General features: G+C 34.2%; 1 protein-coding gene across 4 annotated transcripts in view; it reads left to right on the top strand.

Annotated features, from left to right (window-relative positions):
- The window catches only part of ADK (adenosine kinase), a 513,465-nt gene that overhangs the window by 118,946 nt on the left and 376,510 nt on the right, over positions 1-18,009 (top strand). The gene's annotated exons all lie outside the window — the stretch shown is intronic.

Genomic DNA, 18,009 nt, shown 5'->3' on the forward strand with positions numbered 1-18,009 from the left:
ATAGTACATCATTATTTGACTTACAGCATATTTAAATGTGTTTAGCTACAAGCTGTGTTATACTGGTATCTTTCATTTATAATTGATAAATGTAAATGTAAAGTGTAAAAAGTTCTTTTTACCAGATTTCTTTTTTTAAATTTTTTTTTTTTCAACTTTTTAAATTTATTTTTGGGACACAGAGAGACAGAGCATGAACGGGGGAGGGGCAGAGAGAGAGGGAGACACAGAATCGGAAACAGGCTCCAGGCTCCGAGCCATCAGCCCAGAGCCTGACGCGGGGCTCGAACTCACAGACCGCGAGATCGTGACCTGGCTGAAGTCGGACGCTTAACCGACTGCACCACCCAGGCGCCCCTCCAGATTTCAACATATAAACATTTGTAAACAAAATAAAGCCACATCAGACCAAAGGATGTCATAAACAGCTGTGGCCCTGTGATTTTATTGTTGGTTATTGTGTTTTTTATTTTGTACTATGTTTGCTTTGTGTTTTAATTGCAATTTATTTTTAATTTTTTTTAACGTTTATTCATTTTTTGAGAGACAGAGCAAGGGTGGGGAAGGGGCAAAGAGAGAGGGAGACACAGAATCCAAAGCAAGCTCCAGGCTCTGAACTGACAGCACAGAGCCCGACGCAGGGCCCAAACTCACAATCCATGAGATCATGACCTGAGCTGAAGTTGGATGCTGACTGAGCTGACCGACTGAGCCACCCAGGCACCCTAATTGCAGTTTATTTTTACTAATATTGTATTTGTGGGAAAGCAGTAGGAATATGAAATATTAATAAGGAGAGAGGTATCAATCTGATGGTAATTAAAAGCAGAAATTTTTTTAAAAATTGCAAATGGTGAATAATTGGCTTATGCAATAACAGGAATTATTTTGAAGACAAAACCAATGATTAAAACATGTGTAAAGTAGTGTGCCTATGCTCCAGAGGTATTGCTTAATGGCTTATATATTTTGATATTTACCATATCAGAAATTTAAAAAGGGGTGCCTGGCCGTTTCAGTTGGTGACGACTCTTGATCTCACGGTCATGAGTTCAAAATCCATGTTGGATGTAGAGTTTAGGATGTAGACTTTACTTAAAAATCTAAAAAAATTTAAACATTTAAATGGAGACATTTGAAAATATTTATTAATACATTTAAATATAATTGTAATAAACCCATTATATGTTAACATAAGTAACATTTTTGTGAAAAATATCTATATTTTCCAAAACTAAAAATATTGTAAGAAGAGTGGTATTGTTTTACATTTTTGTAAATTTTTTTAATGCCTGACTTAATTGAAAGCAGATGGAGTCTCATTTGCTTCTGCATTCAGTCTGTTGCAATATATTGATTGAAAGATATGATATAAACGTATATGTTGAAATATATGAATGAAATATTTCCTCACACAGATACTTATGTATTTTTTTATTAAAATTTTTTTTCTTAATGTTTATTTTTGAGACAGAGAGAGAGCATGAGCCAGGGAGGGGCAGAGAGAGAGGGAGACACAGAATCCGAAACAAGCTCCAGGCTCTGAGCTGTCAGCACAGAGCCCGACACGGGGTTCAAACTCATGGACCATGAGATCATGACCTGACCTGAGCCACCCAGGTGCCCCAGATACTTATATTATAGCACATATAGCTAGTAAGAGGACAGTAGAAGTTCAGAGAACAAATTTAATTAATCTCTGAAAACACTCATATTAATACCCTAGATATATTGCCTGAAAAATTTTTCAAAACAGAACAAAAAAATACACAAGAATCCATTCCATTAGCCACCAGAATGTTGTTATTATGTTACGTAGCTTCTGGAAAACTTCACTGGAGAGTAGTACAAGAATGACATTGAAAAAAAGGCAGTTTTAACCTGTGGATTCCCTGCAAGAAATTTAGAGACCCATGTGATTTATGGACCATGCTCTGAGAGCTGCTAGTCTGTGCAATTGAAAATAATCAGTAAGAAACATTGGTAGAAATTCTTTTGAATTTACAGGAGAGTCTGAGAATCATTGTCAGATGTCTATTGACTTTATGTTAAAAGACAAAGCATTTGAGAGTTTAAAGTTTAAAGCAGTGTGTAGATGCTGGTGATCAAACTTATCACAGCCAGAGATAGTTCTATGGGGCTAAGGCCCTTCAAATCCATCAATAACCAAGTAAGTGTCAGGGGAGCAACTGCGGATATGATAGCTGCTAAAATTTTCTTATGACACTTCTGCAGAGATCATCAAGAAGAGAGATTATCTCTCACTGTCAATTTTTAGTGTAGACAAAACTTTAATATTTTGGAGAAAGAAGCCTGGAAGACACATGTACATTCAAGTTAGAAGAGAGGATAACGTTGTAATCTTCCATTTGATAGGACTATAGGTAGGGACTGGTTATGTTAGGTTAAGGAACAAATGAGACTTATTAGCATACTTATAAATAGGGCTTCTGTATTGGGAATTTTTCATAGTATAACATCTATTCACCCTGACATCAAGTTGTGGGTTTTCTTGGTACCTCCACCCTGGCAGTTGTTAATAAGAAGCATGGAGACAGTATACAGTATCTTGTAGTAATTGTCCTTTCTCATGCTGGAAATTTTAGGTCTTACACTATTGATATCATACTTGAGCCATTTACGTTTTCATGTTTAGAGATTAAAAAGTGTTTGTTTTAGGTGCGCCTGGGTGGCTCAGTCGGTTAGGCGTCCGACTTCGGCTCAGGTCGTGATCTCGCAGTCCGTGAGTTCGAGCCCCGCGTCAGGCTCTGTGCTGACAGCTCAGAGCCTGGAGCCTGTTTCAGATTCTGTGTCTCCCTCTCTCTGACCCTCCCTCATTCATGCTCTGTCTCTTTCTGTCTCAAAAATAAATAAAGGTTAAAAAAATTTTTTTAAAAAGTGTTTTATACTTTCATTCAGGTATATTTGAAGACAGTTTTGTTTTAAATATATCATTTATTTGTTCTGATAGTGTTTATCAAAATTGTAATTATTTGGTATGACAGAGCCACTTGGTATTGTCATATTTAGCTTAACCTTCTCTTTGATAAGTCCAGCAAACAAATAAACAAATGCTTGTTTTATTTTTTTTGTGTAGAAACCAGTGAGACTGCAAATCCATTGATATTACATTATTTGCAGAGATTTAACTTGTAGGTAAAGCTTAATTATTCAGAATATACTTATGCTATGTAAATGTTTACTGTTTTTAATGTGACTCGATCAAAATCTATGTAGATAATTTGCATCAGGGGGAAGTGTTGCTAATATCTTTTGCATTATTGAATGTTACATGTGAAGGTACTTTTCCTTGTAAGGGATATATGATATTTTTCATTCTTTCATTCCGTTTCTTCAATTTCTGTGAAAATGTAGACTTATCTTTTTATAATATAAGGGAGTAGAACAAATGATTGGAAGCAAGATCTGAAAGTGTTTGCTTATAAGCTCTCAGTCACAAGCATTTTCATAATTCCCTAACGATAAACAGCAATAAACAGATTAGGTAGGAAGAAGGGTTATTGATGCTGACATTGAAATTTTGAGTAGAACTCTTACCTCCTGTAAGAGTACCCTTGTTCAAAATGTTTCAGTGACACCAATCTTTGTTTTGTTACTTCCTTCAACAGATACTCATTCCTACCTTGAGACCTTTGCATATGTTGTTTCCTCTTTTTGGAATGCTCTTCATTATGGTTCTTTTGGACTTCTTTTAGTTCTCAGTTTAAATGACACATCTCATAGCACTTACTCATATATGAAATGACTTTATTTCCTTGTTTTAAATATCCATGCTGTCATCACAGAATCGGATGTGGGGCTCAATCTCACGAACTGTGATATCATGACCGGAGATGAAATCAAGAGTCTGATGCTCAATCGACTGAGCCACCCAGGTGCCCCTGTTTCCTTGTTATTATCAGACTCCTCTAACTAGAATGTAGATGCTCCTTGAAGGCAGGAGCTTTGTCCTGTTGACTTCTGTATCTCACTCCTAAGAAGCAGTTGTCTCACAGTATGAACTTAAATGTTGTATGAAGGAAGGTTGTGATTAAATGCAATGTATGATGAAAACATTAAAAATGTGCCTTATTTTCTAATTCTGATTATAATTAAAAAGATAGTATTATAAATGCTTAATTTTATAGCCCCCAAATAGTGATCTTTTACTGCTCCTTATTGTGATGGGTAAATTACAAGCCATCCCATGTTTAATTCCAGTTTGGTTTGGTGGAAAAGTCATCTACTTTGTTTGCTGTTGGACCATTTTGTGAGTTACTCCTATCTAATTATTTCATTAGCAGCCTTAGTCAGCAATTTACAAATAAACTCAGAGTTCCTCAGAGTAGGGCCTAAATCTATATCCAGCTCAGTATGACCATGGTTTGTAGTATACCTCTCGGCGAGGTCTTTGCAGTGCACATACTTAGCTACAAATGCTTGGGTTTCTGCCTTACCAAAGCACACTGGTATAATAAGAAGTAGAAAAGAGTAGAAGTAGAAAGTACAAGAGAGGAGAGGATTTTTAAAATGGAGAAAACAGGTTCCTATGTAAAAGTGTGGTAGACATGGAATTGCACAGCCCCGATCCTCCTTCAAAGAGGAATTGCAGCCCGGCTGTGGGGAGGAAAGTAATCACAAAGCTTTCATCTGTCAGCTTCTTCAAGGTCTGCCTCTGCTACAGAAAGCCTCCTTGCCTAAACCCCAGCCTTCCCAGGGCAGCTCTTGTCCTGCAGCTGATCAAGATGGAGTTATAAGGGCCCAGCCATTTTGTTCATACCTGAGACAACTCTGACAAGTAATATATTTCCAGAGATCCCTGCCAGGTTGCCTGAGGCTTTGTGAGGTACTGTAATTTGACTTCCTGCTTTCCAAACCTACCCCCCCCCTTCTTTTCACAGGGGTTGATCCTTAATAAATATTTTGCACCCCAAACTATCTCAGTGTCTGTTGTTAGACAATCCAGATTGCAATAGGGGAGTATATGGGCTACATGTTTTTCTTGAAACTTTTGTAAAATTCTGTGCAATTTTTTTTTCTTTCCTGTGGATGTGCATTATTCTGAGAAGGTCTATAGCTTTCACAATATTCTTAAGGATAGATTGAAAATGACAGGTCTTTCTCATCAAGGACTTAAAGAAGGAAAGGCTTTTGATTTTTTGTTTTGATGCAGGGTCAAACTAAATATTGTAAAATTTTGATTTTGGTTAGCATTCAAGCCAAAGCTCTGTTGATATGGGAGCATTCTTCAATGACACAGCAATTAACTTCCTGGCAAAGGCCACTGGAGCTGGTTCTAATATGCTGCTGTGATGGCTCTTGGAAGTTTGGAAAAAGTGATGGCCCATATATATTAAATGAAGTACAGGTATCAAGGCTGCTTGGCAGATAGTAGAGCAAGGGATCAAAAGGCTCAAAGAAGTGAGCATGCCCGGAATGGATCTAGTATATTAAGATGAGAAAGACACTTTGTTTGTCAATAATGCAATAAGGAAATGCAGAGCGAAGGGAGCACCAGCATCATAGAGAAGCCTCAAGAGTGGCTGTTTACTGTAGACGGAGGCTGATGGTAGAAGATGCCTTTACAGAACTAGAGTCTCTAAATAGTGGTGTTTCAGCCTATGTCTAATTTGTATTTTTTAACAAGTGAAGTTGAAGATCTTATTTAAAAACCATTTGCTTTTCTCTTTTTATGAAATGTTTGTTCATATCTCCTGCACTGCATTGACTTTTTTAGGGGAATTGTTGGTCTTTTTAGTGTTTCTGGGAGCTTTTTGTATGTTAGGAATGTAAGTCCTTTTGTGATATGAGTTGCAAACATTTTTATGTGATTATAATTTGGATTTTCTTTTGCTAATTTCATTTTTATTATATAATGGAATTTATTAATTATTTTAAGACTTCTTTACTCTTAATTATTTGATCCATCTATAATTTGTCTTCACACACAGTATGGGGTATGGATCCTGTTTTAATTTATTAAAAAAATTTTTTTTAACTTTATTTATTTTTGAGAGAGAGAGAGCGTGAGCGGGGAAGGGACAGAGAGAGAGGGAGACACAGAATCCAAAGCAGGTTCCAGGTTCTGAGCTGTCAGCACTGAGCCCGATGTAGGGCTCAAACTCACAGACCCCGTGAGATTGTGCCCTGAGTTGAATGAAGTCAGACACTCAACCAACTGAGCCACCCAGGCGCCCCTTGTTTTATTTTATTTTGAAGATTTAATTTTTTAAGTTTATTCGTTTATTTCTGAGAGAGAGAGAGAGAGCGAGAGAGCGAGAGCAGGCACACAAGCGGGAGGGGCAGAAAGAGAAAGGGAGACACAGAATACGAAGGAGGCTCTAGGCTCTTGAGTTGTCAGCACAGAGCCTCACACAGGGCTTGAACTCACAAACTGAGATTGTGACCTGAGCTGAAGTCAGATGCTTAACCTACTGAGCCACCGAGGCACCTCCAAAAGATTTAATTTTTAAGTAACTATCTAACATGGGGCTCAGACTTAACAACCCTGAGATCAAGAGCCACATGCTCTACCAACTGAGCCAGTCATGTGCCCCTATTTTATCTTTTATTGTAGGTAATTTGGTTGTCCCATACTGTTTATTGACTACTCCATCTCTTTCTCATTATTTTGAGATATCACTTTAAGTATATGTTACTGTTATATCTCAATTTACATGTTTATAGAGTTTGTTTACTTTTTCTCATGTTCCATGGATATGGCTCATTATTGTGTGCCAGTTTAATTGTTGAAACATGAAAGTTTTGTTCTCAATTGGGCTATTGTCTCTCACTTCATTATTTTTTTAGAGCATCCTTATTTATACTTACTTTATCAACATTTTATCACGTCTCATATGTACCATTCTTCACACAAAACCAAATAAAAACCCCCAAAAACCTGAAACCTGTTGCTCTTGATATGGTTATTATGTTAAAATTAGAAATTATGTTGGCATCTTAATATTGAGTCTTCCTAAGCCAGAGCATGGTTTGTACTTTTATTGCTTCAGGTCTTCTGTTAATGACTTCAGGAGTGTTTTAAATTTATTTTCTTACATGCATTATATATCTTTAAAGTTTATCTCATTGTTTTTGTGAATCAAGATCTTTTTAAAGTGGTTTTGGTTTATATAAATGAAAGTTACTGACTTTTTTGCATTATTTTTCTTACCCATATACCTTACCCAACTTCTCTTACTGTTTGTAAGTTTTCTGTTCATTTTTATTGAGAATTTTTTAAGGTGTGTAACAATAACAGTTTTAAGTAGTAATAGATTTATTTCTTGATTCCCAGTATTTATACCTTTAATTTCTTTCATTTTGTTTAATAGTGTTCACTAGTATTCCAGTAGGATAATAAATGGTGGTGATAGTGGAGGTTCTTGTCTTATTTCTAACTTGGCAAATTAGTGGTATAGTTATTCATTTCATGGTAGTCCCCTCACTTTCAAAAAGTATGATTTCATAGGCTCTTTTTAGTGAATTTCTACCACTGGACCGTCGTGCCACTTTTTACTTTACTTGCTACTGCATGGCAGCACTTTTGACAAGCCATCATTGATTATTCCATCTTTCCCTCATTAATTTGCAATACCTCCTAACTATGTCTCCTAATTTTACTGAAAATAAAGTGCTATTTTAATTTTCCTTGATTTTACATGATTTCCAGTACAAGGAAATATTCCATGAACATATTAGATGTTCTCAGAAATTTCAAACTTAAAGTTGGAGCATCCTGAATTGAACTACGACTCCATTTTTCTTTTTCTCTGTGTACAAATGAAATATTTAGAGTTGCTCAGATTTGAGTGATCATATTCCTCTCTTAGGGTTCTGACTACTGTAAAACCAACTTATTTATTACTTAAAGCAGACATTTTTTGTGCAAGCCTATTTTAAGTCTCAGTAGTTAGTTTCATTTTTGCTTTATTGTCAAAATTGTGTTTGTATTTCAAGGCAGTGCTCCATTATCTGCTAGCTTTCAGTGTTGCTGTGGTGAAATCTGATGCCCTTCTGTTTCTTGATCCTTTGTTTGAAACATTTGTTTTATTCTACAAAAAGCCTTTAGGCTCTTTGTACTGATAATGTCTTTGTAGGGGTTTCTTTTCATCCATTTTGCTGGACACTTTGGTGATGAATTCTTTTGACATGGATCATGTCCATTAATTCAGAGAAATTTTCTTGAATTATTTATTTGATTTCTTCTTCTTTTCTTTGTCCTCTCTCTCTCTCCTGTTTTTTGAACTCTAATTATTTGGTTTTTGGACATCTTGGACTGGTCCTCTAAATTAATCTTTTCTAATTTTATATTGATTTTTGAGAAATTTTGATTTTTACTGTCATTTTTATTTCAAAGTGTTATTTATTTTAATAGTTTTTTTTTTTTTTTTTTTAGTAGCATCTGTTCTTGTCTCATGGATGCAGTATCTCCTGGCATCTCTCTGAGGATATTAATAATAAGATAACATTTTTCTCAAGCTTTTCCCCTATCATATGTATCCCTTTCCTCCAAGCTGTCATTTACAATTTTTGTTTATTTTGGCTTCAATCTTTCACAGTAGAGATTTTCTTTTTCTTTCTTTCTTTCTTTTTTTAAATGTTTTATTTATTTTTGAGAGAGAGAGAGAGAGAGACACACACACACACAGAGTGTAATCTGGGAAGGGGCAGGGAGAGAAAGAGACATAGAATCTAAAGCCGGCTCCAGGCTCTGAGCTGTCAACACAGAGCCCGATGCGGGGCTCAACCACAAGCCATGAGATCATGACCTGAGCTGAATTAGGACACTTAACCAACTGAGCCATTCAAGTGCCCCATAGAGTAGTTTTCTAGTGAGATATGCAATTGATCAGTATTGAGATATTAATGGTTACAAAAAGAATTTGCCACATTGGTATATATAATGTTCATTTGAAGCATGTAAAAGAAATGATTATTATGTATTATTATAAACAGTGTATGAAAATAACATTGATTTGATTCTTCACTTTTAATACAGTTAATTTGAAATTTCAGCTTTTACCACTCACCAGATACCAATATGCTTTATGGGAAGCTGGTTCTTCTTTACCCTCAGGGGCTGAATCTGAATTAATCTAAGCCAATCATGGTTATTTCGTTCCCTTTGTGCCAGTGATTGATTTAGTAACAAGTGGGCAGCAACAGTTGAGAAGTTTAATGGGAAAGTTTTCCTTTTATTTATTTATTTTTTTGCTAGACATACAGAAGGGGCAGTCTTTCTTCAGAACTTTGGACATTAGGTAAAGTGATACTTGGAACTATGGTAGCTGTTTTTGAACCATTAAGGAAGAAAAGCCATCACACTAAGGATGACACAGGGAAAACATGATAGAACTGAGGCCTCAAGTGATATTGAGTTGTAAATTAATCCCAGAGCTGTTGTAGCCCTGCATGTTTTGTTATATGAGGTAATAATTCCTCTGATTGTCTTTAAAAAAACAATGAAAATAAGTATTACTTATATCTAGCTAAAAAATATTCCTAGTAAACATTCTAAAGTTCAAATTATATAAATATTAAAGCTTAAAACTGCAGTTTTCTGAGAAGTTAGTGATTATTGTTTTTGCTAAAATAAGCTGAATTGGATATTTATATCATGTTCTTTCATTATTGTTATCTTTGTCCATAACTTATGTGGATCTGACATTTTAGCTGTTTGGTAAAGCTGATGATTTTAATCTTTTGTTTTGGTATGATTCAGGTTGACCTGACATTTTAATAAGTCTGGCCCTTAGGACTGATTAAAGAAACATCTTATTTGTTGAAGTATGTACATTTTCTTCATGAAATTGGTTTTTCTTTTTATCTGTGACTTGTCTTGCCAAAACTTTGAAGCATATGTTTTTGATACTGGCATTACATTTTTAATTAATATTTTAGATGCAAAAGGTGACAGTTTAAAAGATTGTTTTGTTAGTGGTTTATCCTTAAAAGCAAGTGGCATTTGGTTTTATTTTACAATAGAATTTAATCTTATATGTTTTTTGTTAAAGTAATGTTAACCAAAAAATCTCTTATTGAACTATTTGTGGTGAGCTTTTTAAGGATGTTTAAGATTTCACATGGAGTTTAACTGATCACAGATGAAGTTGTAAATTAATACCTCATGAGCGTATTTGACTGCAGGGCATTGTTTGTGAATCAAAACTGCTTTGTTCCTGTAAACTGTGAAAGAGGTTTAAGCATATGGATTAAAATTGCATGGTGATTCCAGTGTACTTATGAAAAGACACTGTAGTTGGATCATATAAAATGTACTAAAATATTATCAGTGGCTATAAATTGTAATAATTCCCTTAAGCTTTTAAGGGTTTTAAGATTTAGTTTTATTCCTTTGTTGGATTTAACCACCTTAATAAGAAATTGTTTTGTTGTTTTAAAGCTGTACATAGCAATAAGAGTAATCATTAATGTATAATTGTAACACAGTGAAGTTTCCCAGAAAACATGTATTTTTATGTAAGTGTTCACAACTATATCAAATATATACATGGTTTTTTTCTTGTTTTCATTTAAATCATTCTCTTACCAGAAACTGTGGAATGAATAATTGTTCATTGATAGCTTCTATTATAAGATTATTAATGTGTTGTTTAGTGTCAAATCAGACTTCTTTTGCTGTTATTTTTGTTTTACAATATATGAAAGTCACTGTATTGTAGAAAGTACTCTCTGGCCATGACAAATTGAAGTTTCTATTGAAAAAAATAGCAGAAAAGTAGGGAAGCCTTGTTCTGGAAGACAGTGATAAGTTAGAGGAAATAGGATTGTGCTTTAATTAACTTCTTAGGTCAATAAGGCAAACACTAGATCATACTTAGCAAAGGTTTGAGTGTCATCCTTTTAGACCTCTTCACATTCTTTGAGAACTTTGGTACCTGTTTTACAAATACTCTTTTTTCTTGTATCTTCTTAACTTTCCTGTGGATATTTCCAGCACCAGTTATCACACTTCCTTAAACTCCTCTATTATAACTACCCTTATCTCCATTCCACTTGAGCAACCCTCTTTCCACATTCTGAACCTATTCCCTGCCTCAACTGCTTTAAAAAATTTTGTATCAGCTTCCTGTTTAGTTCCTTTGTATTTTTACTTTATTCTCTTTATTTAGCCTGAGTGGCATGGTCAGTTGCTTCAACTACATTTTGCCATTGCCTTCAATTCTCTCTCCCTTTTGACCTTGTCAGTTTCTAAACCTGGGTCAGTTTAATTGCGTGCCTTGCTTCTTGACTTTTTGTCACAATTTATTTTGCCATACTAGAGGCTTTCAGTCATCTTTGATCCTATTCCCTAAACAAGCGGATTGTTTGCTAGCTCTTATTTACCATTTGAAATGTCTTTCAAATCTCACCCCTTTTTGCTACTCTCCTGTTTATTGCCCCTGTCACCATCTCTTGCATTGAATCTTGTAGCCCTTTCTTCTCTGGCTGCATTTCTCCAGTATTTCTTTCTTTTTTGCCTTTTCTGTCCCATCAACACATGAGAGATTGGATTCCCATCCAACCACTTCATCCCCATCTTAATTAAGAGAAGCTTCTTTAAGTAGTAATTCTCAGTTGAAGCACCAAATATTGTGAGTCTCTGTGTAGTGTGTATTTATTTAATTTTCAGAATACCTTAAAAGTGATTTTCTTCCTTCTTCCTGAGGTCCTGAAGGATCTGTTGCGGGACTTCTCAATTCCACCTTCTATAGTGCTACAGGAGTCATCCTTCTGAAATGTGGATTTGTTCACTTTACAAATGTATAGCAACTTACTTTTTGCCAAGTACTGGAATAGCTGCTAGAGTACAGAAGATGAATGCTAAGGTGTTTGCCTTTGAGAAAAGTATTAATGACATAGTACATCTGTCATTTACTAGAACTTTTATTAAGTGTTAGGCACTTCCTAGATATGTTCCCCCCTCCCCTTGGATTTATTCTTATAAAAGTCCTTCAGTGTAGATAATATTAGTAACTGTACAGGTGAGTGAACTGAATCACATAGAATTCTGAGCAATCACACAGCAAGTAATTCTATAAACAAGTGATAAGTGTTATGACAATTACTTGAAAAGGGACCTTTGAGAACATATAGGAGAGATACCTAGTTTAGGGTTGGAATATTAACAAGGTAGGCTTCACAGAGAAGATGATGCCTTAAGCTGAGTCTTTGAAGACAAGTATGATGCTTATGAGAAGAAAATGATACACAGATAGGAAGGTATGTATGTGGCATGGTTGTGCTTGTGAACAGGCTTTGCAAAAGACATGCAGACATGAGAAAGCATTTTGTGGGAACACCTCAATATGACTGAATCATAGTGCCTGAGTTGGGGAACTGAGAGTGGTTTTAGCAGATGTAAACACATTAAACCAGGTTGTATTACGTGTATGCACTGATAAGAAGTTTAGATTTGTTTTTAGTGGGTGATAGGGATGATGTTAAATAGGAGAGTTAACTGATTAGACATTGTGAAAAATGGATTAGAGCAAAGCCTTTCTGGAATCATAAAGGCCTATCTATTAGTCTGTTGGAATAGCCCAATAAGAAATAGGAGGTTCTGAAATGTGTCAGTAAAACTGAAAACAACAACAACAACAACAACAACAACAACACAGGTGCAACACAGGCTCTTTGGGAGGTAGAATCAACAGACTTAGTGGTGTAAAAAGTGAGTGAGAGGAATGATTTCTCAGGGTATCCTCAGCTTGGGAGAGTAGTTATGCCAATCCAAGATATTTTATGCTTGTATGTATGTATGTATTTAGAAATATGTTCTTTAAACACCTTGGCCAACTGTGAGCTTTGAGACCTTTTCATTTATCAAGGCTTCCTTAAAAGCCCAACAGCTCAGTTATATCCTGCGTCCTGGGAGGGGGCACAGTGGAAGTTCTAGGACTTGCCCATCTAGTAGAATCTCTTGAGTTTAAATAGTTTTCAAACTTTCAGTTTCCATATTTTCCAGTACAGAAAACAAACTTTGCTAGGGGTCATGTAAATCAGTATTGTGGTTTAAAAAACAAGTGACCATAGTATATGGAAGTAAACTTTAAAAACTTGGCTATAGAATTCTTCACCTAAATATCATTGTTTTTTGTTTTTTGTTTTTTGCCTATTTATCAACTATTAAAATATTATAGTGAGTTTGAGTTACTGGAGGTATCTCTTTACATACCTTTGGTATGGAACCTTGATAACTAATACAGTGGAAAATGAGATCAAAACAGGGTAACATTGTCATCTCACTTTTCTTTCTTAATATCCATGGAAGTTATTTTTTCTTAAATTATTTAAGAACTTATTTATATGAAAAGTAAGTAATGTTTTTTAACCCTGTATTGTAGTTGAATGGGGGGAGGATGGTTAGTTTGAAAATTATGTCATCTAGGAAATGAAAATATCATAATGAAATAGTTTATACTTCTTTGTTGAATTGAACCATGATGTTGTGTAATAAAGCCTGGATTAAACTTTATTGCAACTTAAAAGATATAAAAAATAATAAAAATAGAATAAACTTTATTGCAGCTCCGACACCCCTCACACACACACACACACACACACACACACACACGCTCAAATACACACATACCTATACTATATAAAGACTGAAGTTTGTGGCTTCTTTCATGAACTGCGTATCATTTTGTTATGATACTTAGCTTTACACATAGTAGATATTTGATAAATATTTGTTGAAGTGGACTGAATAAACATTTCACTCTCAAAACTATGTGAAGATGAAGCCTAAGTAAATATGTGCTTTGAGCCATAATGAGAGTTAAAATTACTTAAAATGTAGTCTTATTACAAAATAGCATATTTCTTTCTGATTGGTAAGAATTTGGAAAACATGTAAAATAGAATGAAAAATATGAAGATCATCAGTAATTCTAATGAGAATAAAATACTCCTATTGCCTATTCCTTTGTAACTAATTTTTCTATCAAAAACAGTACTGCATTTTTTAGAGAGGGGAGTACTTCAGGAAAGTTGCTATCAGTTTACTTTCTTAAATTGGTGCTTTTCAAAAAAATTGGCTCTAAAGCGGTCTCCTGTAGTGAATCTTCTCTTGATGATTTTTAAAAGACCTTCACCTCCTAAAATAAAGGGGAAAAAATTCTCCTTTATGGAAAAAGGAGAGAAGATGAAATGTATGGTGTCATAATACACCTGAAAATTGATATATTTCTGTAGATACGTGGACAATTAGTAGTTTACTTGTTCTTAAAATAATATTTCTAAACTCTATTAGGATTCTTGGCTACATGTGACAAGAAACCTAACTAGCACTAGCTTTGGCTAACAAAGGAATTTAGTAACTCAAGTCACTGAGGTGCACTCACACAAAAATATGGTTACAGTTGGGCCTTAGGGATGACTAAACTTCTAAGGACTCAAAAGCTGTCAGATTTTTCTTTCTTCAGTTCTTCTTCCCTTTGTCTGTCTCAGAGTTATCTTCAATTTGTCAGACTGCCTTTTTTTACTTCCATCTTTTTTTTTTTTTTTTTTTTTTACTTACTGTGTTTTCTTGGTTTTGTGCTAGGTTTTTTTTTTATTGCTTTTTTGAAAAATTAAACAGTAGTATTTATTAGTAATTTCAGATACCGTTTTCACATTTTAAACTTATATGCAAGATAAATATCTAGAAAAAATAGTTTGGTTTAATATTTTTGTAAGATTTACAATGTATATCACTGTTCTTTGTCAAAAGAGTAATCTCAAATGAAATATCTATGATAGGATTCTCATTTGTTTAATGGCTGAAAAAGCCTTTCAGTTTACACTAGGGACGAGTAGATACATTTTAATATTTGTGACCAGTGGTCATATTCTAAGGTATTAAATGCTTTTATGATAGAAATGTGTTTTTACTTATAGTAGGAGAAAAAATTCATTTTTTTGTGATTTACAAAGTTTTCCCCATTTTTGCTGAATGCTTTTTTTAAAAAAAATTATACATCATTCCAGGCTTTTCTTCTTGCTGATCACCTAAAGTGCTAAATGTGTTTTGTTAAGGTGACCCTTGAAGATTGCTCTTATAGACTAAAGAGAGGCACTGCATTTTCTAATGTTGTGAAAGAGGTTATATTTAGCTATTGGTATTTCAAGTTGGAACACTTCATTCTACTGTGACTTTTGTTAATGAGTCATCTGGAGAAAATGGGCTGCCTCTTGCTTTTAGGAAGAGTCTGCAGCAAATAATAATAATAAGTTAAACACTGTGGGAGATTTTCTGCCAAATAACGAACTTAAAATGGAAACTGTTTTGTAATACATTTTATTGCCCGTATGTAAAATATATGCTCAAGGATATAGAAATATTTTGCTCATTATTATCTTCAGCTGATAAAAACAAATAATAATCCTGACATCACATATAACAAAAAGAAAGCATTTTCTACCAAAGCATTGTGTAGGTTGTTATGAGTTATAGGCAAGTGGGAAGCTAGCATATTTTTTTAAATTAATTTATTTAAAAATTTTAATTCCAGTATAGTTAACATACAGTGTTTTATTAGTTGCAGGTGTACAATATAGTGATTCAACAATTCTATACATTATTCACTGCTCATCAGTTTAATAACTGTACTCCTAATCCCCTTCATCTATTTTACCTACCCATCCACTCATTACCCCCTGGTAACCATCAGTTTGTTCTCTACATTTAAGAGTCCATTGTTTTTTTTGGTTTGTCTCTTTTTTTCTTTGTTCATTTGTTTTGTTTCTTAAATTCCACATATAAGTGAAATCATATGGTATTTCTCTTTCTCTGACTGACTTATTATTCACTTAGCATTATACCCACTAGATCCATCCACGTTGTTACCAATGGCAAGATTTCATTCTTTTTATCACTGAACAATATTCCATTATATATAATCACATCTTCTGTGGTCGTTCATCTGTCAGTGGACATTGGGTTGCTTCCATAATTTGGCTATTGTAGACAATGCTACAATAAACATAAGGGTGCATATATCTTTTCAAATTAGTGTTTTTGTGTTCTTTGGATAAATACCCAGTAGTGGAATTACTGGATTATATGATAATTCTATTTTTTATTTTTTGAAGAACCTAGCAATGGTCAAATCTTAATGATAATTTTTAGTAACTGGGGAAAGTATTGCGATTATTAAAGTATTGATTTTTTAAAAACGTATTTTTATATTTGTTTAACTTTTCCCATTTTTTAATTTTGGTAAAATACACATAACATAAAATTTACCATCTTAACTATTTTAAGTGTAGGTTTAGTGGTATTAAATACATTCATACTCTTGTGCAGCTATTACCACCACCCATCTCATAACTCTTTTAAATAGCTGAATCTCCATACCCATTAAATTATCTCTCTTCTTCCCCTCTTTCCTCTATCCCCTGGCAACCACCATTCTACTTGCTTTTTCTATGATTTCGACTATAAATGGGATTATATAGTATTTGTCTTTTTGGTGCCTGGTTTAGTTTACTTAGTATAATATTCTTAAAGTTCATCCCTGTTGTAGCCTATGTCAGCATTTCCTTCCTTTTTAAGGCTGAATAATATTGCATTGTACATAAACACCATATTTTGCTTATCTGTTTATCCATCAGTGAACACCTGAGTGGCTTCCATGTTTTAGCTTTTGTGAATAATACTGCTATGAATGTGGATGTACAAATATCTCTTTGAGACCTTGCTTTCAGTTTTTTGGTGTATATACCCAAAAGTGAAATTGCTGGATCATATGATAATTCTATTTTTAATTTTTGAGGGAACCACTGTACCTTTTTTCACAGTGGCTATACCAGTTTACATTCCCACCAACTGTGCATAAGGGTTCTAATGTCTCCATTTCCTTGCCAACACTTGTTATTTCTAGTTTTTCAATAGTAGGCTTCCTAATGGGTGTGAGGTACTATCTAATAATTTTGATTTGCATTTTCCTGATGATTAGTGATGTTGAACATCTATCCTTGTGCTTATTGGCTATTTGTATATGTTCTTTGGAGACATGTTTATTCAAGTCCTTTGCCCAATTTTGAATCAGGCTGTTTGTTTATTGTTGTTGAATTTTAGGAGTTCTCTATATATTCTGGATATTATTTCCTTATTAGATAAATGATTCATAAAGATTTTTTCCCATCCTGTGGGTTGCCTTTTTATTCTGTTGATGCTGTCTTTGATATACAAAGGTTTTTAATTTTCATGAAGTCCAATTTGTCTATTTTTGTTATTGCCTATGCTTTTGGTGTCATATCCAAGAAATCATTGCCAAATCCAAAAAGCTTTTTGCCTTACGTTTTTTTTTCTAAGAGTTTCATCGTTTTAGCTCTTAAAATTTAGATTTTTAATCCATTTTGAATTAATTTTTTCTATATGGTGTTAGATATGGATCCACTTTCATTCTTTTGCATGTAAATATCCAGTTTTCCCAGCACCAATTGTTGAAAAACCCTATTTTCCCACTGAATGGTCTTTGCATTGTTGTCAAAAATCATTTAACCATGTATGTGAGGGTTTATTTCTGGATTCTCTGTACCATCCCATTGGTCTATATGTCTTTTTGCCAGTACACACTGTTTTGATTATTGTAGCTTTATAGTAAGTTTTGAAATCAGGACGTGTGAGTCCTCTCACTTTGTTCTTCTTTTTGAAGCTTATTTTGGCTATTTGGGGGTCCCTTGAGATTCCGTATGCATTTTAAGGTGGCTATTTCTTGAGATTCCATATGAATTTTAAGGTAGATTTTTCTTTTCTGCAGAACAGATCACTGGGATTTTGATAATGTGCTAAATTTTTCATAGGTTTTGTTGTTGTTACCACCTCACATTTAATTTAGTATTACACCTTTACAAAATTAGAAATTCTTTGCGAGTGGATAGTTGGCAAGGGGTATGAGAGATACGAGTTCTAATATTAGCTACCTTTATACATGTCACACTGATTGCATACTTCATTTTTCTTATCTATACAATAGTTTTTTCCTCATGACTTTTCTTGCAGGAATGAAAGGAGAC

The sequence above is a fragment of the Panthera pardus genome, unplaced genomic scaffold (genome assembly GCF_024362965.1).
Source record: "Panthera pardus isolate Hobbes unplaced genomic scaffold, ASM2436296v1 HiC_scaffold_22, whole genome shotgun sequence".
NCBI lineage: Eukaryota > Metazoa > Chordata > Mammalia > Carnivora > Felidae > Panthera > Panthera pardus.